This window comes from Mesoplodon densirostris, chromosome 2 (genome assembly GCF_025265405.1).
Source record: "Mesoplodon densirostris isolate mMesDen1 chromosome 2, mMesDen1 primary haplotype, whole genome shotgun sequence".
NCBI lineage: Eukaryota > Metazoa > Chordata > Mammalia > Artiodactyla > Ziphiidae > Mesoplodon > Mesoplodon densirostris.
This window is the reverse complement of record NC_082662.1, coordinates 17,337,039-17,362,965: the sequence shown is the minus strand read 5'-3', so window position 1 is coordinate 17,362,965 and position 25,927 is coordinate 17,337,039. Positions and strand designations below refer to the sequence as shown.

The 25,927-nt window shown below is 40.3% G+C and overlaps 1 protein-coding gene across 4 annotated transcripts in view; it reads left to right on the top strand.

The window, feature by feature from the left end:
* The first annotated feature begins 481 nt into the window (after positions 1–481).
* EIF4G3 (eukaryotic translation initiation factor 4 gamma 3) overlaps positions 482–25,927 on the top strand; it is a 390,751-nt gene continuing 365,305 nt past the window's right edge. For 3 of the 4 annotated variants that reach the window (XM_060089107.1, XM_060089108.1, XM_060089099.1), the window contains exons 1-2: positions 482–590; positions 942–1,116. The gene's annotated coding sequence lies outside the window, so the exon portion shown is untranslated. The remainder of the gene's footprint in view (positions 591–941; positions 1,117–25,927) is intronic. The other variant, XM_060089106.1, reaches the window with a different exon arrangement.

The following is a 25,927-nucleotide window of genomic DNA, read 5'->3' as shown; positions in this document are numbered from 1 at the left end:
CGGCGGGCTCCTATCCAGCGGTTTCACTCCGGTTAAGCGGTTCCTCCCACCGTAACCGAGGTTTCTCGCCTCACTGCCTCCCGCCCCTACGGACAGGGCTCTGCGGACCGCAGGCTCCAGGGCCGTTACCATTGTTCTTCGAGGCTGGGCGGCAGAGGAGGGCTCTCGCAAACCAGACCTCGCCTTTGATCTCTCCCTCCGCCCCGCACCCCAGCCGCAGCGTGCCTGGAAGCCCCCCTAGCCGATCTTTCCCGAGGAAGCGAATCAGCCCCGGAGAACTGCCGAACGGCGGCCGAAGGCGCCCCCGAGTGTTTCCGAAGAACCCCGACCTCTCGCAGTCTCCGGAAAAAGCCGAAGGAGCATCTCACCCTCGGCCTCCCGAGCTACTCCGAAAAGGCCCGAGGTTTTCCGAGCGGCCGTCCTGCCGGACTGCTGGAGGCGACCGCAGCGCCATGTTGGATGCTCTGCTCGTTGAGTGAAGAAAATCCGCCGGCATCGCCTGAGCCCCGCTACCGAGAAGGGCGCCGCTTCCCCCGGGCAGGGGGATAAAGACCCCCTGCCGCCGGCCCATGAGGATATTGCCGTGAAAGGTCCGGTCTCTCCGCCTCCTGCCCCCGCCGGGTCCGGCCCCCCCCCTGGGGTCGCGTTGTCACGGAGACCGGCAGCCGGTGGTGCTGGCCCGCGGGGCGGCTGCTGCTGCCGGCGGCGGCGGCGGCGGCGGCGGCGGCGGCGGCGGGCGTGTGTGACCGGCCCCGGCTCCCTCCTCCTCCTCCTCCCAGCCTCCCCCCGGCCCCCCGCTCCCGCCGCCTCCCCGGGTCTGCCCCCATCCCGCCCCCCCGCTGCCCCCGGCCCCTGCACCCCGGCGCGCCCGGTCCCGCTCTGGGGGGGTTGGTGGCTTCGCTTTGCCATGAGTTTACCGCAGAAACCGGCTCTGAAATCAGGCTCAGCGGCTGCAGCAGGAACCGGACCCGGCACCGGAGCGGCAGCGGCGGCGGCGGCGGCGGCGGCGGCGGCGGCAGCGGTACCGCCTCCTCACCCGGCGGCGGCGGCGGCAGCGGCGGCAGCGGCCCCTCCTCACCCGAACATCAGGGCCCTCCAGACCCAGGCGCCCCAACAGTATCCTTTTCACCTTCCTGCCGGCCCTTTGGCTCTCTTCGCTGCAGACCAGGGGTACTGGGGCCCCTCCGGGGACTCTCCTGCCGGCAGCCACTGCCCAGCCAGGGAAGGGGCTGCTCCTCCAGCCCACGCACCCGGCTTGGCCGGAGCTTTTGGGGTGCCCCGGCAGCAGCACTACGGGGCACCCCGGGACCCTCTGCACTACTGCGAAAACTAGCTCCATCGGCCTTGCTTCTGCAGCCCTTCCCTTTTGGAGCTGGGGGACCCTTCCCCCCCTAGCCTCTCCTCCCCTAAACCCTACCCCCGCCCCCCTTTATTAGGCCGAATTTGCTGGTGCCTGTGACCAGCCCTGCAGGGAAGGCTTTTCTCTGATTGTTGTGAGGACTACACCCTCCTCATCTCCCTGCAGCGGGGCATGGTGGGCTTCTCTAATTATTATTATTAATACATAATAAACTTTATTGGTAAATTTCCTGTATGAAACTAAACTCAGCTCGTTCGTGAGGTAAGTTGGATTTTAAATCTACGGTGAAATTTTGCAGAAAGCACTCCCTCTTGCTAGTGTTTTTTAGCGATTGGGGGAGTTGTGGTTTGTGGTGGAACGCGATCTAGGGAGGAAATGTTAAACCGGACGCTTCCCTGCGTTTGACCTTTTTAAAGGAAGAGGAAATTAACAGACATTACCCATCACCCCCAAAAGTCTCACTTTTTGGAAGGCTTGTGTTATGCTGAATATTTTTAAAGGGCTTTCATTTACTCTTCATAGGCCTGATGTCTAGAGGGTACCAGGGCCCCTGGAGGAAAGTCTAGTATTGAATGTGTCTAATTTCATGTTATTTGCTTGATTGTAGAATTTTTGGACAGCTTTGATTAAAAAGACTTGGTGACGAGGTATTTTAGTTAAAAACCAGGCGGTGAAGGTAAAACACTGAGTTCATGAATTCCACGGAGACTTAGAAAGGTATTATTAGCTACCTTAGAATAACATTTCATCATGCATCCCTCCCCCAATCCGTTGTATTTGTGTAAATCAATAAATAATCATTGGATGTTAGATGTGTTTTTGTATTTGTGTCATCGTGTGTTTGACTTTTAGAGAGAGTAGGGTATTTGAGCAAGTGAGAAGCTAACTGCTGTGAGGTCCACAGATTATTTCACAGTCTGTAGTTTGATTCTTGTCTGTGTCCATTGCTTTGAGAAGGGGAAGGTATCTCTCTTCTAGAGTCATTCCAGGTCATCGTTTTGGTTTCTGTCAAGTGCCATTTTCTCTGTTCTTTGAATATTGTTAGTCCACATTTTTTCAATCCAAGCAGTGGTGGCGCAGAGTAAGATAAATTCCATTCCAGTGTCATGTGTGTACTGATTTCATAAGGTTGAACTGCAAGATTCTGTTCAATTAAGAATTGTTCACCAATGAGAATGGTTAGTGATACCTGAGTGTGTGTTGCTCCTCGAAAACCTGGTTAGTTTTGATCAGTATCCCTAGTTGCTTTACTCTGGGGGAAGAAGTTTGGCTGACATGCCTACTTCAAGGTGGAATTCAGTGCTGGATCTCTTAAACATATCTTTAATGCTTTGTGAGTTTAAATTCCTTTTTAATTTCAGTTTGTTTTTGTTTTTTTTTTTTTTGGTCTTGATTGCCCATATTTGGTTAGGGCTTTAAGTTTCTATACTGCGCCACCAAGTAAATTATTCCTTACCTGCATCTTGGAGCTGTTTTGGAAATTAAATGAAAGGAGGTCCATAGTTACGTGTTCTTGACTACAGAGTGATAAATAAGGACCTGAGTACTGAATATGACAGTGCTTGGTGAATTTGGTTGTGTTATTTGGACACAAAGAGCTGTGACTTGAGTGTTTCAAGTGTACGTTTTCTCAGCGCATTTCACAAAGGAAAGACTTATAAAAGCTGTGAGTTGGGGCTTCCCTGGTGGCGCAGTGGTTGAGAGTCCGCCTGCCGATGCGGGGGACACGGGTTCGTGCCCCGGTCCGGGAAGGTCCCACATGCCGTGGAGCGGCTGGGCCCGTGAGCCATGGCCGCTGAGCCTGCGCGTCCGGAGCCTGTGCTCCGCAACGGGAGAGGCCACAGCGGTGAGAGGCCCGCGTACCGCAAAAAAAAAAAAAAAAAAAAAAAAAAAAAGCTGTGAGTTGGTTGCAACATAAAAGTAGTTACTACTACTGCAACAGTTGTTAGAGGGGATTTAAGATGTAATTTCTAGTGGAAATAACTTTTATACATATACGTAGTAATATAGGATACTTGGTTTTATGTGGCTTTAAGTTTTTACTTTGCCTCATGTCATCGAAGTAAGATTAAATTTTCTTCTTGATGTATTTCACAATTCTATTATCTTCTCTTTGCTTTACACATTGAAAGGTTACAAATTGCTAAAATCTAAAAGCTTGTATAGTAAATGAAGTGTAGATTACAGATTTCATTAGAACATACCAATGGTGAAATGTTATCTCTGGTAATGGAGAATTGGTTAAAAATGGATTGAAACAGAGCAATTCTGCTTTTGTACACTAAGTGTGACTGAGTGTGGGAATTTGTATTTGTTTGATGAAAGTGGTTATTGTATATAAGTTGATACACATGGAAGCATTGAGACTGGAGTGCAAATTTGGAGTTGCTCTTTCTATGGCTTGATTAACTCTAGTTCCTCAAAATATACGGGTGCAGTTGTGTTTGAATTGAATTAATAAGTTCAGATAGTATTTTAAATTTGTAAAAATATTAGAGATTCATGTAACAAGATGTCCTTCATTTGTACTTAGGGTTCAAGTGACAAATCAGAAATGATAGTGAATTTGAATTTAAACGGAACCTGCTTAAGTAAGCATTGGTATGGCATGGCAGGCTCATAAGGCCATTTCATGGAAAGATGCCTTTGACTGCTGAGAGGCAAGGGATGGGGCATGGCAGAGGGTGGGCAGGAATGGTGGGGATGAAAGAAGAAGATAAACCCTGATATAAAAAGTGCTAATGGCAAGGGAGAAATATGCTTAGAGTTTTATAACATAATCCAGTATGATCGTTTATGAAATTGGCACTTTAGGATACTTGCCTTGAGATTTGCTCACCTCAGCTTCCCAGTATGAGGTTCCAAGAGGCTCTACTGAGAATCTCAGTAGTGATTCTTAACCTTTTCTGGGTAACAAACAACTTTGACATTTTGATGAAAGCTTGTAGATCCTCTCCACAGAAAATTGTACATGCATAGAAAATCTTGCTTACATTTTCAGGGAGTTCTTGGGTCCCCATTAAAAGCCTAATTCTTTAGATGGAAATTGCTCACCCTTGAGATAATTAAAGATAAATGAGTTTGAATTCAGGTCCCCAAGTAGTTCTGACTTAAACAGAACAATTTTTCAGTCTGTTACGAATACACAGTGTTCTATTTATATGGAAAGACTTCAGGGTGTAATTTCTCTCAGGGCTGCTGACACTTCTGGGGAGTCTAGTTACTGTTTGGGGGGAGTTGGTTTGGTTAAGAAATCAGAGCAGTGGGTTCTTTAAAGGAACTAAATTTGGTAAAGGCCTGTGGTGACCCAAAAATGACTTGTGTCCTCAGCTATTTTGTCTTAGATATGACATATATTAAAAGCAAATATTCCCTTTTTTTAGTATTACAGTTTTCCTTTTTTTGTGTTCTGTGTTGATTTTCAGTTTCGTAGGCTGAAGCTAATAACATTTGCTTTCTTCTTTTTTGCCTCTACCAAAGCTAAATCTGAATAATAACAATAGTGTTCATTTATTGAGTGCCTACTATTCTAGGAGCCATACATACATGATTTTATTTAATTCTCACAAGGACTGTAATGAGTCTGTATATATTCCTCATCTGTAAAATACCGTCTGTATTTTACAGATGAGGAAACTAAAGTTCAGAGAAGTTAAGTAACATTCCCACAGTTGTCTCTCTAGTAAGTAGTGGACTGCAGTTCAGACCGTGGCTCCAAAGCTTATGAATGTCCTTTGTAGTATGCTGTGCTACTTCTTACCAAGTCTGCATGTGGAAATGGAAGGAAGGATACCCTCCCATATTTGATAGCTAGGGGAAGTCTGTATAAACTATAGGAGCTCTTTGGAGTAATCGAGAATGCAGTGATGCTGCACGTTGTTTTAATTAGCTCATAGCCACACACTGCTAGACAAGTAGGATATCTTTACCTCATTGAGCCTTAAAGCATAAGAATAGGCCTGCCACATTTGATTCAGTGCATGTTTCTGCTTGTTCAGATGTTAGCAAGGCCTCCAGCAAAATACCTTTATAACTAGCAACTAGAACTCTGTAGCTTACGCAGTGGCCAGCAGTCTGTTTACTACTAAGCCCCACCATCAACAAAGATGGATCTGTGCTTTGAGAGAGCAGATCCTCATCATCCTCTTTTAGCAAGGGAGAGAGGGAGACCAATGCAAGATGGAGATAAAGAAGGAAGAAAGTTAGATGCCTGAGTCACATCAGCTCACATCAGTCACATCCTGCTGCTACTCCCTGTCCTAGGCTTATGGGTATTTTCTGTCAAACTGAGAATTTAAATTACCTAAGGACTGATATGGTGCTTTTCCACATTGGGGTTTCTGATAAGATTTTTACAAAATGTCTGCTAAAAAATGTTTGAAACCCATGTTTTGAATCATAATAGGGTTGCTATTTGTATTGGAGCTTTAATCTAAGTGGCAAGGTTTAAAATTGTTCATTTATCCAGCACCTATTGTGTGCCATGCTCAGTGCTAGGTCTGGGGTTGAAATCTTTGCCCTCAAAGAACTTGGTCCAGACAGGTAAATGGACAGAATACCATGAGGCAAGTACAGTAACTCTGCTCTAAGAGCCTAGCCTTGGGGAAGGAGGAATTAGGGCTTCCTAGAAGAAATCTGAGCTAAATTAGAAGGATGAGTAAGAATTACCCAAGGTTTACAGAGCTTTCACCTTCTGCCTGCTGACTTTTCACAATTCCTTTGCTGTTGCTGCTGCATAGAATTTTAGTACTAAATGGATTTCAGGCATGTTTCGGGTTTTTAGCAGGAGCAGAGAAGCTAGAAGGAGGTACCAGAGAACATGGTAATCAAAACACAATTGCTGTAGATTCGAAATATCTTCTGCATCATAATATGAGGAATTAGAGTATGAGAAGATACGTATCAGATCTGATCTCTGTGGTTGGTTCTTTCCTGGTCTCCTTCACACTCATCCCATAATACCCCCCTGCCCTTCTGATATTAGACTTTGGCTGGGAAGCCGTTCCTGCTGGCCTTAAAATATAGATTTTACTTGGTGTATTGAGAAGTCCACCTGATTTTGAGTAAAAAAAAAAATCTGGATTCAAGTTTGGCTTTAACATTTTTTTTGTGTGTGTGGTACGCGGGCCTCTCACTGTTGTGGCCTCTCCCGTTGCGGAGCACAGGCTCTGGACACGCGGGCTCAGTGGCCATGGCTCACGGGCCTAGCCCGCTCTGCGGCATGTGGGATCTTCTCGGACCGGGGCATGAACCTGTGTCCCCTGCATCGGCAGGCAGACTCTCAACCACTGCGCCACCAGGGAAGCCCTGGCTTTTCCATTTTAATGTGTTATCTTGGACTAGTCAAATAACTACTTTGGGCATCAGTTTCCCCTTCTCTAAAATGAAGGGTTAAGACTAGTTTATAGTTTACAAAGTGATCCTCTTGAATTGTAATGGCTTTTAATTCTGAAGATTATGGTTTGAGGTTTGTTTTGTTCTTGCAAGTAGGCGGGAATGATTTATAGAGACCTATTAATGGTTTCTTAGTTTGTCTGATGGTCAGTGACACGTTTCTGTGGTGACTTACTGATACTAGAGGCATTCTGATGTGGATCATAGGGAAGGCAGCTTGCTCATATGGGAAGAAGCTTCTGGTTTTTGTTTTATTGTTAGATTTAGCCAAACAGACTGAAATACTTCTGTGACTTTAGTAGTGAAGACTATATTGTCTGTGGTGGGATGGCTTGAGGCTGTAAGATAAGGTTGCCACCGTGGTCAGATGCTTCCTTGCTCTGGGTGATGATCCAGTTAGTTCATTATGAAGTATGAGGGAAAGTAAGTTCTGAAGTAAACTCCTGTGATGAGAAACAATCTATTTTTACTTTAGGAATAATACTTCGAGCTACTATAATATGAAATGAAGTATTTCCTGATTATTAGGTAGGCACCTGACTTCAAGTAATGTGTAAACTGCAGGTGAGATTTACATGGATGAAATATTGCAGGATCCCAAGATACTTCTGAATTCTCAGTTGGGTCCTAGTTCTTTGACTTGCTGCCAATAAGAAGTGTTTCACTCTCCTGTACTCTTAACTGAAATTTGAGATAGTTTGAACTATTTAAAGTATATTTGAAATTTGTCAGTTTTTATGATCTTTATTAACTAGTAGTTGTTTTGTATTTTTTTGACCCCTGTGCATTGTTTCCTGACTCTTCTGAGACATTAAATTTTTTTTTTTTTTTTTTTTTTTTTTTTGCGGTAAGTGGGGCTCTCACTGTTGTGGCCTCTCCTGTTGCGGAGCACAGGCTCCGGACGTGCAGGCTCAGCAGCCATGGCTCACGGGCCCAGCCGCTCTGCGGCATGTGGGATCTTCCCGGACCGGGGCACGAACCCGTGTCCCCTGCATCGGCAGGCGGACTCTCAACCACTGTGCCACCAGGGAAGCCCTGAGACATTAAATTGTAGCTGTAGAGAATGTAAACTTCATAAAGGCAGAAATTTTTGTCACTTTTGTTCACTATTGAATTGCTAGCACCTATAACAGTGCTTGGCAGGTAGTAGGAAGTCTGTAAATATTTGTTGAATGAAATGTTGATTAAGTTAGAGTCTAGGAATCAGTTTAAGATAAGTTTTGGGGTAATAGAGATGGCATCACAACACACTTTTTGCACTCAAAGCTGCCCTAAATTGTTTGCACTGATGTGTAATTGAATTGAAAATAGTTCCATAATTTCCTTTGAGATGGCATAAGCATTGACCCAGTTTACATAGCCATCTAAAATGGCTGGGTTACATTTGAAGTATAGATACTGAGAATTAGAATTTGTATAAAGGCCAAGGAGAAAAAACATTTATAGTCAAATGTTACTATTAAAATTTTTGTTTTATAATTATGAGTAACATCATCAATTCAGAAAATTTTTAAAATATGGAAAAGTAAAACATCAGTCATAATCTTAGTACATAGAGGTAACCACTGTTTAACATTTTGGTTTATTTCTTGTCCTTTTTTCTATAGACTTTAATTTTAATGGACTTAAAATCTGCCCTTTTTTGGTAACATAACTTAAGGTTAAATTACATACAGTTTTGTATCTTGCTTATTTTGTTACTTAACTATCTGCCAGCAGAAACTACTTTTTGAATAGTTTTATTCTTCATCAATTTGGAGTGAACTATTTTTGTTTCTTTGGAAAGGTCTTCTTTCACCTTTGGCTTGTAGCTCAGAAGTTATCACTGCACATTAGAAAGAGAAGGGCTGAAACCTTTATCAAGAAGTCAAACATTTTTGACTTGTTGTGCCTATAATGTTTTGCATTATTTATGACATTAAAACTTGATCTAACTTCACAGATTTTCCCCCCCACAGTTACGTACATTTTAAAAATTATTCCTTTGAATCCATCTTCATCCATATATTAAATCATACTTAAAAAAGATGTGGCCAGGGTGGTATTTGCTAGTTATGAATTGTATACATGTGTGATATTGCCTTGATTACTTTAATTGGTTTTCAGCAAACGTTGGTATTATATGGAGTGATTGAGGAGGTAGGAAAAGACCATATGCGGTCTCATGTGGAGTTAGGGAAATAAGATTGAAGCATGGGAACAAACAGAATTTTGGAATAACAAGGAGGAAAACTAGGTGGCAGTAGAAATAAGTACTGCCAGTTTTGAGCCAGAACACAGTATTTTTACATTGAGAGTGGAAAGGACTGAACCTTGAAGATAGAATGGAGGAATGTAAGAAAGAAAGGGTGACTCCTGACTCTTTCTAGGCCCTGGAAAATAGCGTATAAGAAACAGAATTTGAACTGAAAGACGAATTTTTAAAAAATTAAAAAGAGTTTAAGGCTGTAGTCAGGGTTTGGTTCGGCAGAGAGGAATGGATTGTGGTGAGTGGGTGATCGGCATGAACAAAGATTTGGGCCTGAAATAAGCACGGTGTATGCTGGATTGTAAGGCTCCTGATCAGTATGCTTGGAGTGGAGGAGTCTTGAGGTTGAATGCTTGAGATAATGGATCCGGATGCTAGAGGACTTTGAATGAATAAGAGAAGAGGATAGACCTCTCTTGTGTAAAACCATTGCTCTTTTTTTTGGACAGCTTTATTGAGATATAATTTGCATACCATACAAGCCACCCATTTACAGTGTACAGTTCAGTGGTTTTGAGTATATTCACAGAATACTGCAACCATCACCCTCGTAAATTTTAGAATATTTTCATCACTCCCAAAAGAAACCCATTAGACTCACCAGTTCCCCCACCCCACCCCCCGCAGTTCTCTCTGCCCTAGGCAAGTACTAATCTACTTTCAGCCTATAGAGATTTGCCTATTCTGGACATTTCGTATAGGAATATACAATATATGGTCTTTTATGAGTGGTTTCTCTCACTTTGCATAATTTTTTTGTGGTTCCTCTATGTTGTAGCGTGTTTTGCGGTACGCGGGCCTCTCACTGCTGTGGCCTCTCCCGTTGCGGAGCACAGGCTCCGGACGCGCAGGCTCAGCGGCCATGGCTCACACGGGCCCAGCCGCTCCGCGGCGTGTGCGATCTTTCCGGACCGGGTCACGAACCCGCGTCCCCGGCATCGGCAGGTGGACTCTCAACCACTGTGCCACCCCAGGGAAGCCCTGTAGCGTGTTTTAGAACCTTTTTTTTTTTAATTGTTGGAGAATATTCCAAGTATTACATTTTTTCATTCATCTGTTGATGGACGTTTGGGTGGTTTAAACTTTTTTACTCTTATGAATAATTATGCTATGAATGTTTTTGTGTGGATGTATGTTTTCATTTCTCTTGAGTATATACCTAAGAGTACAGTTGCTGGGTTTTATGAGGTAACTCCATGTTTAATATTTTGATTAACTGCCAAACTGTTTTCCAAAGTGACTACCATTTTACATTCCTACCAGCAAAAGATGAAGATTCCAACACTTGGCATTGTATATATCTTTTTGATTATAGGCCGTTCTAGTGGGTGTGAAGTAGTACCTCATTGTGGTTTTGATTTGCTTTTCCTTGATGACTAATGATGTTGTGCATCTTTTTGTGGGCTTATTGGCCATTTGTCTTTGGAGAAATGTCTGCTCAAATCCTTTGCCCAGTTTTTAGCTTGATTGTCTTTTTATTATTGAGTTGTAAGAGTTCTTTATATATTCTGGATACAAGTCCCTTTTCAGATATAACACTTGAAAATATTTTTTCCCATTCAGTGGGTCATCTTTTCACTGTTCACCCTCCAAAGCAGAAAAGTTTTTAATTTTGATGAAGTCCAATTTATCTGTTTTTCTTTTGTCACTTGCACTTTTATATTGTGTCTAAGAAGGCTTTGACTAATTCAAGGTCATGAAGATTTACTTCTTTGTTTACTTCTAAGAGTTTATAATTTTAGCTTGTACATTTAAGTCTCTGATCCATTTTGAGTTAATTTTTGTGTATGATGTTAAGTAGGGGGTCCAAGTTTATTTTGCATTTGGATGTCCAGTTGTTTCAGTGCTATTTGTTGAAAAGACTGTTCTTTCCTCATTGAATTGTCTTGGCACTTCGTCAAAAATCAATTGCATTTCTTTTTTTTTTGGTGGGGGGAACTGGTGATGAAAACAGTAGTTTTGAAGATTTATTTGATTGAGGTGTGCAAGTTGAAATAAGGAACAGGAAAGATTAGGAGAGTAGGAATGGCATCACAGAACTATGTGTAAGGTTTTATAATCCATTAAATGTTTGAGATTTAGTGAGGTGTGCTAATTTTTTATGACTTATTGAATAAACAGACTTTGACCATTTCTTCCTTTTGTATAATGCCTAGAACTATTCAAAAGAGATTTTGCCTGCTTCTATTATTAAGATAATTCCTATTAGGCAGTGATAATTTTGTAAGAAGTAAAGTATGGGCATTTGACTACTTTGCTGTCCTGTGAAGAATTGAAATTGTAAGTTACAAAGTCTTGGGTTATTGTATTTCACATAGAATGTTAGTTCTGCCTAAAGCATTTATGTAATTTTCAAGTTAAATTTTATTTTTTTATTTGTTAGGTTATACCCTCAGTCTATGCTAATGTTTCTTTATATTATTATAAAGAAACAAAATAGAGAAATACTGCTAATCTCTAACAGGATTCTTTTTACTGTTTAGGAAAAGACCACATTAAAGAAGAGGCTCTGTATAACCTTTCAGGTCTGATAAGAACAGGGTTTATTTGCTTTGGATGAAGATTTTCCACACACAAGAAACTTCTTCAGTGACTTGAAATATTACAGTGTGGGAAGGGGGTTGCTGATTTTTTTTTTTTTTTTTTTTCCTTGGTACGTGGGCCTCTCACTGTTGTGGCCTCTCTCGTTGCGGAGCACAGGCTCCGGACGCGCAGGCCCAGTGGCCATGGCTCACGGGCCCAGCCGCTCTGCGGCATGTGGGATCTTCCCGGACCGGGGCACGAACCTGTGTCCCCTGCACTGTCAGGCGGACTCTCAACCACTGTGCCACCAGGGAAGCCCCGGGGTTGCTGATTTTTAAAGATTATGTCTGTCTACTTTTTAAGTTTTATAAATTACTATGCGTATCTTTAGCTTAGCTCTTACTAAATATGCAAAGGAAGTGGGTCTTAATTAACCTAAATGTAGAATTTTAAGGACATCAATACCTGGTTAATATTGTTGAGTCTTTGAGGCTAATATGTCATATTCAGCTGATACTTTCAGTATTACATTGCTGATCTTTTTCAGAAATAATAGAATTTGGAACCAGTCCAACTTCCTGAGGTAACTGCTGTTTCAAAAGCATACAGCAGAGTACTTAACCTTAGCTTATTACCTTTTATGCTGTGACTGGGTGAGTGTACTTGAATGTGGTACATTTTAGGCAAGGCAGTGAAAGCTGAATGCTGCTCTGGAAAGTCAGTGATTTCATTCTTGACCTTTAAAAAATCATAATTAAAAAATCGAAGCATGTTGTAAGTATGCATTAGCTTACTTTCGCATTACCTAAGTCTACTTTGGGGATCTCCCCATTCAACTTTCTGGTCCCTTCCCTCAGGGGCGTTTGTTCAGAGGCTAAGGGAAATGAGGATGACTTGCCTAAGCATCGAGTTTGTGCCAACTCAAACTGACTTGAGATCTTTAATAACATGAACCACTTTGACCTACTAGTAGGGTAACCGAAGATCCCCTTTCTCCTCTAATGGTCCTCGTTTGGATGGTAAATTATAGGGTCATCCTACCTAGTAACCATTATATAGTTTAGAAAATTAGGCATCTTTATGCTATTTCTAGATATGTTACTAAAATGCTTTGTGAGGCAGCAAAACATTTTATATCCTTTGGTCCAGCAATTTGTATTTTGTATTTGACCTTGTAGTTATTATAGAAGTCTTTGACATTAGCATGTCAACTAAGTAGGAACAAAGTATTGTCAGCTCCCTTTAAAAAAAAAAAACTTGATTTGAACTAATTTTAGATTTGCAGAAAACCTGCCAAAATAGTAGGAAGAGTTCCCTTGTATCTCTCACCTCCTTCCCCTACTGTTAGCATCTTCCATAACCAGTATAATCATCAAGAACAGGAAATTACCATTGATACAATATTTTCAGCTAAACTACAGACCTTATTAGAATTGTTACCAATTTTTCCACTATCCTTTTAGTTATTATTTTTCCTTAGTCTTTTCCAGTCTGTGATTGTTTCTCTGTCTTTCCTTATCTTTCATGACCTTGATGCCTTTGAAGATTACCAGTCAGTTATTTTGTAGAATGTCCCTCAGTTTGGGTTTATTTGATGTTTTCTCATGATCAGAATGAGGTTATGAATTTTGGTAAGAATAGCAGAATGCATCCTTTCGTAGTGTATCATATCAAGAAGTTCAATAGTGTATCGTATTAAGAAATTCCTGATGTCTGTATGTAATCGTTACTTTGATTACTTGGTTAGATTGGTATCTGCATGGTGGGTCATTCTACTGTGGTGTTACTATGTTTCTCTTTGTAGTTGATAAGTATCTTGTGGGAGACTTTGCAAATACTGTTTCCTCAAACTTTGGCCCACTAATTTCAGCAACTGGTGGATCTTAACATGCAACGTTTATTAAGAGTGTGGTTGCATAATTGGGGCTATTTCTCTCTTGCCTTCTACATTTATTAATTGTAATTCTGCTGTGAGGAAGAGCACGCCTTCATTTATTAATTTATTCTATTATATATTTATATCATCACAGAGTCATGGATATGTATTATCATTATTTGTTTTGTTGCTCAGATTAATCCAACTTTGCCCATTAGGAGTTCCTTCAGGTTGGCTCCTGTGTTCTTCTACCCAGCCACCAACCTGTTGTTTTTTTTTTTTTTTTTTTTTTTGCCGCGCTGTGCAGCTTGCAGGATCTTAGTTCCCCCACCAGGGATTGAACCCAGGACCCTAGCAGTGAAAGTGTGGAGTCCTAACCACTGGACTGCCAGGGAATTTTGCCCGCCCCCCCCCTTTCTTTTTTAAAGCATTTCTTTACTTTCTGGCACCACAAGATGTTTCAGGTTCATATTGTATTTTTCCTGCCTCAATGCTGTGATCAGCCACTTCTCCAATAAATCCTGACTCTTTATTGGAAAATGGTGTTAGTGACCAAGCTCTGGGCCGAGGTGTGTTCAGTGTTACTGGAATGTCATTGCTTCTAGGCCCTTTCGGCAGACAAAATTAGAAAAAAAAAAAATATATATATATATATATATATACACACACTAACCCACTTGTATACACATTATCTGTATTTCTGTATTTGTATATACATTAAAAACCACGAGTTTATACTAATAGCTCGAGTTCCACTGCAATGCCACCCAGTTTGTTTTAACATTCCCCTTTTCCTTATTTATTAAATATCTCCAATAATGAGAAACCTGGCTCTCATTATCTGTAATCTACTCAGCTTATTATAGTATACACATAAAAAGTTTGAGAATTGCTAACCCTATTCCTCTACTTTCAGTTTTGATTGTTTATCTTGGATATGTGAAACATTACTCTGGTTCTAAGAGTCTGAGTTATATTAAAAAAAAAGATATACTCAGAGAAGGGTTACTCCTATCTCTGCTACCCAGTTTCTCTTTCCCCCTTCTTTCCCACCTGTACCTGGAGGTAACCAATCTCTTAATTTCTGGTTTATCTTGCTTGTATTTCTTTTATACAAATGAGTACATTTTATACAAATACCTGTACATTTTCTTATATCCCTTTTCTTACATGAAGGTAGCCATGTGGTCGTGGTGAATCCCCTAATTCCTTGAGTTCTAGTTTTCTCATCTGTAAAATGAGGAAAATAGTACCTCTCTCTTTTTCAAAGGGTTATGATAATGATTGAGATAATGAAAGAGAAAATGCTTTCTAAACTTTATGATACGTTTATAAGGCAACAGCATTAGTGGTTTCTGTCCAGGGAAATGACTCAACTTATTTGACCTTGTGACACAGTACAAGAAGCTTTTGTTACTGTGAAACAATTTGAGAATTAAAACATAGTTTTTTTGTTGTTCTAATTTTTCATTTTTATTATTTTTACCAATTTTCATTATGGTTTTAGGTTATCACAGCATATCATGTGTCATTACTTAATTTTTTATTTTTGAGCTTGGCCAGCATCTGAATTCTCCAAGAGTCAACGTTTTTAATTTGTATTAAAACTTGGTCAGATTTAAAAAGTATTCCTTCTTCTGTTAGCAGAGTAGATAAAAGAAGGAAATGTGTAGAGGTTTTTGTTTTGTTTTTGTTTTTGCTTTGTTTTGCTCCCAGAGACTTGAATTTGAAGGGCTTTTTATGTTTAGGTTGTATTGGGAACTGCAGGTCCAGTGTCTTTACTTCATATCTAACAGTTTGATTTAGTCAGAAGACGTATGTATTTCACATTCTTTGAATTTGCCTAAAAGTAAGTTCTTTTGATGAGATTTGAGGTCGGAGACGTACTCTAGTTAACCCTGTGGAACCCATGGATAAACCACCTACATTGTTTTTTATTGTTGTTAAATTTTGAACGCCAGGTATGATGAATTGTTTTACCTGAAGGAGCTTAAATGAAATAGAAATTTAGTCATTAAAAGTTACAGTTCATATGCACTTTAAAAATCACATCCCCCTTTCTTCAATTAACCATATATTTATCACGGAGTCTAGGTACAAAAAGTAAGTCTGCATACATTTAGTGAAATTAAGGCTTTGGTCTATTCATAGGAGTTCTGTGTGTGAAAATGAGTGTCAGTGGTAAGGACAGTTGTGAGAAGCCTCCAACTGTCAGATGGCAAAATAGCCTTCACACACGTACTGCTGGTCACTCTTTCTAATTTTTCTCAGAATATTTGGAGAGGCAAGTCATGTTTCTTTTGTATTCCAGAAACATATTTGTGAAAATAGCTTAGTTGCTATTCAACTGAATGGAAGAGGACAACTGGTAATGGTAAGGTTAGGATGCTCAAGGGAGAAGGAAAGAACTAATGGAATCTTGAGAAAAGAATAAGAAGTGGAACAGGGAAGGGAAATATTGGTCATTGTTTTGATACCACAGGTTAAGCTAAAAGTGCCTGAGGCTTAGTAGACACACAATCATTGTTTATTAAATGAAGAAAGGAGCAAGTGTTATTGAATAATAGTACGTACTAGCTGTTGAAGGAGATACAAAAGAAACCTGAAATGTGCTCTCTGCCTCTTATGTACTCTAGTCGAACAGTTAAAAATTTAAGGTGCTCTCTGAATGGAGGTGGGAGATCAGAGGCCTGAAAGATCAGTGAGAACTAGAGGAATAGGAAGTAAGATTTGGGTAGACGTAAGGGGAAGGACATTTGCAGTTTATTTACTTATTTAGCTATCTAGCTGCGCTGGGTCTTAGTTGCCATATGTGGGATCTTCTGGTTGTGGCGTGTGGGGTCTTCAGTTGCGGCATGCAGGATCTTCAGTTGCAGCATGCAAACTCTTAGTTGTGGCATGTGGGATCTAGTTCCCTGAGCAGGGATTGAACCCAGGCCCCCTGCTTTGGGAGCGCAGAGTCTTAGCCACTGGACCACCAGGGAAGTCCCAGGACAATTACAGTTGAGGGGAGGATACATTTATAGCAGTTAGGAAATGGTACATAGTTTGTTTGGGGTAGTCAGAAGACCTGCTTGGCTGAAATGGAAAACATAGAATGTGCAGGACGTGATAGTTTTGGAGACTTGGGTATTTAGCTAAATAATCTGTACTTTTATCTTGTAGCAGGTGGAAGTTTTTTGAAGACTTAAGACCTGCTAACATATTTGGTCATTACCGGAAGACGAAGATTGTGCTGAATGGGTTGAGAGAGATAGGAGGCATGGAGACTATATGTTAGTTCCATTAAACGTTTTCCAAAGTTTTACTGTGGCACGTTGAGGCTAGAGGGAAGTGAAAAGGAAAGGATGGTCATATCATGAAAGCTATAAAAGAAAGAAAGATTTGACTATCCTTGATAAAAGAAAGTAAGAAGTTAAAACTTACTCCAAGGCTTTGAGACTGGAAAATTATGCTGTCATTGATGGAGTAAGAAAGATGTAGGGTTTAATTTTATATCACGTTTTGAGATAGTGGGCAGATAAATTCAGTTTAGGACATGTTGGATTTGAAATGAATGGAACGTCTTATTCATTTAACAAATGGAGATAAATGGACATGTTTGGAAATAGGGAGATGAAGGTCACATGAGCAGAAAGGGCTGGGAAAACAAATGTGTGAAAATATAAGCATAATGGAGAACGTGAAGAGAAAAGCAAAGGTTCTAAGTCCATGCATTTGTCCAGCGATTTGATCAAGATGATGAAACTAGAAAAGAGGAAGCAGCTGAGAGGAAGGAGAACCAAGAAGGCACAATCATTTTATGCTTTCCTGGTTAGGTTCCCACTGAGCTTTATGTAGCTGGAGAAAGTGACATTTAATACTTGACAGGTAGCCTTTTGATTTAAAAAAAAATTATTTATTTTTGGCTACGTTGGGTCTTTGTTGTTGTGCGTGGGCTTTCTCTAGTTGCGTTGAGTGGGGGCTACTCTTTGTTGCGGTGCACGGGCTTCTCATTGTGGTGGCTTTTCTTGTTATGGAGCATGGGCTCTAGGTGCACAGGCTTCAGTAGTTGTGGTACGCGGGCTCAGTAGTTGTAGCTCACGGGCTCTAGAGCGCAGGCTTAGTAGTTGGGGCACACGGGCTTAGTTGCTCCGCGCATATGGAGTCTTCCCAGACCAGGGAACCCGTGAACCCCTGTCCCCTGCATTGACAGGCAGATTCTTAACCACTGTGCCACCAGGGAAGTCCTAGCCTTTTGATTTAAACTCCAAACTCTGCTTAAGTAATTGTTGCTACATTTAAGGAAGATTGGGGACTGAAGAGAAATGTCTTTCTCTTTCTTTGCAAGCCTGAAATTAGTCCTTGATGGGCTCTGGTTTGGGTAGTTATATTAAAATCTATACTTTTGCTTACTCTCTATAATAATGGCATATTTTATAATAAAAAGCTTTAAATATACTTAAATCACATATTATCTACCTTGGCTACTCAAAAGCTGTTGTTATTGGGGTTCTGGGCTGCAGTTATTATGAAATCATTCATTTGAATTCACTTTTCTTTTTTTTTTTTTTTTTCCAGTACGCAGGCCTCTCACTGTTGTGGCCTCTCCCGTTGCGGAGCACAGGCTCCAGACGTGCAGGCTCAGCGGCCATGGCTCGTGGGCCTAGCTGCTCTGCGGCATGTGGGATCTTCCCAGACCAGGGCACGAACCCATGTCCCCTGCATTGGCAGGCGGACTCTCAACCACTGCGCCACCAGGGAAGCCCTGAATTCACATTTTTAATAAAGGATTTTATATACTAATCAGGAATTAAGCATAGCATAATGAACTCAGTGTTGCCATCCTTAATTGATAAATTTCAAGGAGGAGAAAAGGAACTGATGTTTTAGCCAGTTTTTGCCTCATTATTGTGGACTGATGTATAATTTCTTAGGCTTTTTGAAATAGTGAAAATAGCTTGTGGATGATGAATTTTTGTACCTAAGGAGTTTGGTTTACAAGTTGGGAACTGCTTTGTTAGTCCAATATTTGTACCAGCTGGGAACTGGTGATTTGGCAAGCTTTGTAGAACAAAGCAGAGATGGGATACTTTCTCCATAGGTTTTAAATAGAAATCTGTTTTTGGGATGTCCCTGGCAGTGAGTCCAGTGGTTAAGACTCCGTGCTTCCACTGTAGGGGGCACAGGTTCGATCCCTGGTCAGGGAACTAAGATCCTGCATGCTGCATAGCACAGCCAAAAAAAAAAAAAAAAAATCTGTTTTCTTGTTTATGTATCCCAGCTTAGTCATTCAGTAGATATTTATTGAGCACTGACAACGTGTCCTGGGCTAAGCACAGAGAAATTAGAAATAAGTCATAGTCTTTGCCCTCAAGAAGTTTACAGTCCTAATGCAGGAGACAGATATGTAAGAGGGTAAGTAAACAGGAATCAGAAAGCACCGGACACCTGAGAGCTCTGAGGGGGGTCACTTCACTTAAGGGGGTGGGTGGGAGAGAATTGGGAGGAATGAGGGAAGAGGCTTCCTGGAGAATGGGATACTTCTAAACAATCTGGAAGGATGAATGAGCCATGCGAAAGATAGTGGTAGGACAAAGGGTATTTCAGCCATGAATCAGCACATACAGAGACTTAAGACAGTGAAAAATGACTTGTTCATCATTGCTGCAACAATAGTTTGGAGGGGAGAAGTGGATAATCAGAGGCCACAGAAAAGGGCCGTATAAGCCATGCTAAGGAGCACGGATTTCACCCAGATGACAGTGAGGAGCCATCAAAGCTGTAGGCTGGGGAATGATGTGGCCAATTTGTGTTTTAGAAGGACCCTTCTGGAAGGTTGTTAGGCTGGAGGATCAGATTATATATTTTTAGTAAATAATTCAAATCCAAGATTGATATGTGAGTTATAATTTTTACTTGGGACTCTTAAGATAGGTTGTATATACTTTTCCTAAGGTTGACTTTCAGTTCATTTACTTTTTAATCTGCAGTTTTCCAAATTTATGAATTATGTGTAGATATTTTTAAGAGACTTGGAGCTAGGTTAATTTCCATGGTTGTTACCAACCTGTATTTAAAGATAACTCGGACTTTATATATTTTAAAAAACACATGTAGTTCTGATTTAAGTTTCAGCCTTTGTTTCAGTTGGTGCATGGTTTGTAGCAGATTCATGGTGGATAGCTTGTAAGTTTATAGTTTAACAGGCATATTGTGTTGGTACTCAAATAAAGGAACACTTAATAGTGAAAGTACCTCCTGGCTAACAGGGCATCTTTTGTCATAGATATATATGTATTGTATATATCTATATCTCCTTGTTCAGCTAGGAATTTGAAATATTAGGTTAATTTGACTGCCTTTGAAATGAAAAGGGAAATTATTAAGATGTAATGCCCAGATGAGCCATGGATATGAAACTAGAAAGCAATTAGGAGTTGTTTCTCAGCCCAGTACTTTATTGGAAATCACAACTTTGAAAAATATATTTGGATAAAAGCTCTCCAGAGAGTGGGCATAGAGGGAACCTACCTCAACATAATAAAGGCCATATATGGCAAACCCACAGACAACACTGTTCTCAATGGTGAAAAACTGAAACCATTTCCACTAAGATCAGGAAAAAGACAAGGTTGTCCACTCTCACCACTATTAATTCAACATAGTTTTGGAAGTTTTAGCCACAGCAATCAGAGAAGAAAAAGAAATAAAAGGAATCCAAATGAGAAAAGAAGGAGTAAAGCTGTCACTGTTTGCAGATGACATGATACTATACACAGAGAATTCTAAAGATGCTACCAGAATACTACTAGAGCTAATCAATGAAATTGGTAAAGTAGGATACAAAATCAACGCACAGAAATCTCTTGCATTCCTATACACTAATGATGAAAACTCTGAAAGAGAAATTAAGGAAACACTCCCATTTACCACTGCAACAAAAAGAATAAAATACCTAGGAATAAACCTACCTAAGGAGACAAAAGACCTGTATGCAGAAAACTATAAGACACTGATGAAAGAAATTAAAGATGTTACAAACAGATGGAGAGATAGACTATGTTCTTGGATTGGAAGAATCAATATTGTGAAAATGACTATACTACCCAAAGCAATCTACAGATTCAGTGTAATCCCTGTCAAACTTCCAATGGCATTTTTCACAGAACTAGAACAAAAAATTGCACAATTTGTATGGAAACACAAAAGACCCCGAATAGCCAAAGCAATCTTGAGAAAAAAAAAAAAAACAGAGCTGGAGGAATCAGGCTCCTTGACTTCAGACTATACTGCAAAGCTACAGTAATCAAGACAGTATGGTACTGGCACAAAAACAGAAATATAGATCAGTGGAACAGGACAGAAAGCCCAGAGATAAACCCACACACACTTGGTCACCTTATGTTGATAAAGGAGGCAAGAATATACAATGGAGAAAAGACAGCCTCTTCAATAAGTGGTGCTGGGAAAACTGGGAAAACAGCTACATGCAAAAGAATGAAATTAAAACACTCCCTAACACCATACACAAAAATAAACTCAAAATGGATTAAAGACCTAAATGTAAGGCTAGACACTATAAGACTCTTGGAGGAAAACACAGGAAGAACACTCTTTGAAGTGTGTTGCTGTGAAGTGTAAATCACAGCAAGGTCTTTTTTGACCCACCTCCTAGAGTAATGGAAATAAAAACAAAAATAAACAAATGGGACCTAATGAAACTTAAAAGCTTTTGAACAGAAAAGGAAACTATAAACAAGACAAAAAGACAACCGTCAGAATGGGAGAAAATGTTTGCAAACAAATCACGAACAAAGGTTTAATCTCCAAAATATATAAACAGCTCATGCAGCTCAATATTAAAAAAACAAACCACCCAGTCAAAAAAAGGGCAGAAGACCTTAGTAGACATTTCTCCAAAGAAGACATACAGATGGCCAACAAGCACATGAAAAGCTGCCCAGCATCACTAGTTATTAGAGAAATGCAAATGAAAACTATAATGAGGTATCACCTCACATCGGTCAGAATGGCCATCATCAAAAAATCTACAAAAAATAAATGCTGGAGAGGGTGTGGAGAAAGGGAAACCCTCATGCATTGTTGGTCGGAATGTAAATTGATACAGCCACTCTGGAGAACAGTATGGAGATTCCTTAAGAAGCTAAAAATAGAATTAATATATGACCCAGCAATCCCACTACTGGGCATACCCAGAGAAAACCATAATTCAAGAAGACACATGCACCCCACTGTTCATTGCAGCACTATTTACAATAGCCAGGACATGGAAGCAACCTAAATGTCCATCAACAGAGGAATGGATAAAGAAGATGTGGTGTATATATATACAATGAAATATTACTCAACCATAAAAAGGAACGAAATTGGGTCATTTGTAGAGACATGGATGGACCTAGAGACTGTCATACAGAGTGAAGTAAGTCAGAAAGAGAATAACAAGTAATTGTATATTAACACATATATGTGGAATCTGAAAAAATTGGTATAGATGATCTTATTTACAAAGCAGAAATAGAGACAGACCACAGACGTAGAGAACAAATGTATGGGTACCAAGGGGGAAGGGGTGGTGGTGGGATGAACTGGGAGATTGGGATTGAAATATATATACTATTGATACTATGTAAAAAATAGATAACTAATGAGAACCTGCTGTATAGCACAGGGAACTCTACCCAGTGCTCTCTGGTGACCTAAATGAGAAGGAAATCCAAAGAAGAGGGGATATATGTATATATATAGCTGACTCACTTTGCTGTACACTATAAACTAACACAGTATTATAAAGCAACTATAGTCCAATTAAAAAAATAATTTAAAAAAAGAAAAATGTATTTGGAGGGAATCCTTCTTATGACAGAAGGATTCTTAAAGGTGAAACACTTTTGGTTCTGAGAAGTGAAGCTGAGTTGAACCAGAACAGGAGAAGGTAATTCCATTGAGTATCAGGTTATTTGGCCTCTCCGACTCTGAAAAAGATTAGTAATTCATATTTTATCCACTTGTTTTCAGTTCCTTTAAATAAGCACTGAACTGTGCTTTAGTTAACAATGTTATATGATTAAAAAGAAAAAAAAACCGACCCTTATTTGTTTTTCTTATTGGAAGCACTTTTTCCTGTGTCTGAACATGTATAACATTAGTAGTCTATGAAGAGAACTGGGTTATTGCGATCAGAGGCATGCTCCTAGTTGCGAGAATGGTTTTTGAATGCTCTTTTAGGCACTTAAATTATTTTTGCTTTGAGAAAAGAGATTGTTCACTGTGCTTTAAGAGCTGGTAACTAAGTCTGATGCTTCTTAGCCCTTAACTAAGAAAAATGGAGCTTGCTGACAAAAAATAGGTGGTTTTATAGGCCTGTGAAACCCGACAGCATGTTCAGCAATGTAAACAATGGCAGCTGTCTTTTGCTGGCTTGTCTGTTGTTTGAAGTGTAATGAAACTGCTTCTCACAAATGGCTTCACCTGCTGACTCATCTTCCAGCCCCTAAACAACCATAGTATCCAGCACTATTTAATGCTGGGATTGAGAATAAAAATAATCCAAGTCTTAGAATGTGAGGGTAGGAATGGATCATGGAAATCCTTTAACTCAGCCCCTTCACAGATGGCCTCGAAAGAAAGGTCATTGTGGCAGATGCCGTATTTTGATAGTTATAAGAATTAGTGGTACTACTATTCAGAGAGCCATTATAATCTTCTTGCATGATTGAGGGCTCTTTTCTGTAGAGAAATCCTTGAGATGTACTTTTTAGCTTTCCTACAAAAATAATACATTCTGAAAATGGTTGTAAGTCACTGGTACAGGGGCAGCACACATTTAACGCCTGCTGTATACTGTAGGAGGAATGTGGGAAGAAGTAAAATGAAAGATGGACTGTTCCTGAAAAACTTCCAATTTAATTAGAAAATAGATATGGGAAAAGAGTGGGAAACATTTAGGAGTCAATTTATTAATGAGTGTATAAGCTGATTTACCTGATACATTGTGAAAGAGGCTTGTGTAAATTTATGTGAGCTCTTAGAGCAGTAGATGCAAAAAAATCTCTTGCAGAAGTGAAAACTTCCCACTTATATTTTAATTCTATAGATTGGAAATTACATTCCAAGAAACTGAGGCAAAATTTCCACAAAAAACACAGCGAAAACCGTTGACTTAAAATAGTGGTTCTCAGGGTTTTTTTGTTTTTTGTTTTTAAATCTCAAGAGTACAGATTTTTAAAATAAATCTGTACATTATTAAATATTATTGAGGATCTCAGAGAGCTTTTCTTATGTGGACTATATCTGTTGATATTAGATATTAAAACGAAAAAATTAAAAATATTCACTTAATTAAAAACAAGACAAACCCAATAGGTTAACTTAAATAATTGAAAAATAACTTTTTCAAAACAAAAATTTCAAAAAAAAAACTGTATAGCAGAATGAATGCAGAAGCAGATAGGAGAATCCAGTTACATTCTTTTAAGCTAGAAATTAAAGAGATTTGCAAAAATATAAAACGCCACTCTTCTCACTAATTTTTTTTTTTTTTTTTTCCCGGTACGCGGGCCTCTCACTGTTGTGGCCTCTCCCATTGCGGAGCACAGGCTCCGGACGCGCAGGTTCAGCGGCCATGGCTCACAGGCCTAGCCGCTCCGCAGCATGTGGGATCTTCCGGGACCGGGGCACGAACCTGTGTCCCCTGCATCGGCAGGCAGACTCTCAACCACTGCGCCACCATGGAAGCCCTATACAGTGTTTCGTTTGAAGAAAATCTGGTCTCACTCATATCAGATTTGGGAAGGAGACTGGGAGGGAGAGGAGTATTTTAATGTCTTTCTCAGATAATTGTGGATATTCTTTATTATTATACCAAAATTTAACAATGGTGGTTTCTTTTCTTTCTTTTTTTTAAACCTAACTTTCTGACAGTGGTAGTTTCTTAAAGGTTAGTTTCAATTTGGAACCTGAAACCATGTCCATGAACTTATTTATTTATTTGGTTGTGTTGGGTCTTCGTTGCTGCACGCGGGCTTTCTCTAGTTTGTCAAGCGGGGGCTACTCTTCATTGCAGTGCACAGGCTTCTCATCGCGGTGGTTTCTCTTGTTGCCAAGCTCGGGCTTTAGGCACGCGGGTTTCAGTAGTTGTGGCATGTGGGCTCAGTAGTTGTGGCTCGCGGGCTCTAGAGCGCAGGCTCAGTAGTTGTGGCGCACGGGCTTAGTTGCTCTGAGGCACGTGGGATCTTCCTGGGCCAGGGATTGAACCCTACATTGGCAGGCAGATGGTGTCCCTTGCATTGGCAGGTGGATTCTTAACCACTGTGCCACCAGGGAAGTCCCTCCATGAACTTTTCATGTACTTAAATCTGTTGGTTTGTATGGTACTTTGAATGGATCTTTTACTCATGCATGATTTTGTAACATTATGCATTGATCATTTGGAAGATAATAGTTTTCAAATGTTGATAGATTTCATTATACAGTGTTTGGGAAGTTTTGAGCTCTTGGTGGTCGATACCAACTCAGCTGTGACTTGTGAAGTCTGGAAGGATAATTGAAATTGCATTAGTAACCAGTCTTTGGGTTGGAGGGAAATGGATTTCATTTTCATGAAGAAGCTCCATGTTGATGACCCTGAAAATGGGGCATTTTATTGTTCTTGTGCTTTTTCGTAGTGTTAGCAGGTTTGATTATTCATTTAAGGGATGCAGAACTGGAAATAGTTGGCCTTTTCAAATAAATTTATTAACCTGGAGGAATTTCTCTGATGGAATGTGCAGGTGTACTTTTGAACATGGCTGCTCTAAGTGCTTGGTTCCCTGTCAGTTATAGGTCTGGGAGTCTAGAACCTCTTCTAAACCTTTTAATTTCCTCATCCTTCAATTGAAGATGGACCTCAGCAGTGTCCATTTAGAGTCCTGGATCAGTTTTACCTCATGGAATTACTTTCAGTTCTTCCCCAGGCTCTGCCACTGTTTTCTTTTCTTTGAGCTTAGTCTCTTTCACTAAACAGGTATCTAGGGTGAGACAGAGACTAAAATGAATTTCTTTTCCAAGTGGGATGAAACGGTTTGACCTAGGATTTTGCTTCTTGTGTCCCTTGGTGATGTAACAGAAATTGGTCTGTTGTTATATTAAACTTTGTTAAGGTTCTGAGGTCAACATATATCCAAGGATTACTTTGAAATCAAGCTTGGTTTTTTGTTTTTGTTTTATATAATATCATCTGCTTTTACAGAATTATACTTTGAAAGTCAGGGTTTAAATAAAATTCTGATTGTTGTCATGTCATCATTTATAATAGCAAACCTTTTCAAACATTCTAAGGCCTAGTAATAGAGTTCTGGGCAAATTCTGGCCTCAATATCAATTGAAACACTATGTAACCCTTAAAAATGTTGCAAAACACTTACTGACATAAAAACGTACACTTTGGGACTTCCCTGGTGGTCCAGTGGCTAAGGCTCCGTGCTCCCAAAGCTGGGGACCCGGGTTCAATCCCTGGTCAGGGAACTAGATCCCACATGCCGCAACT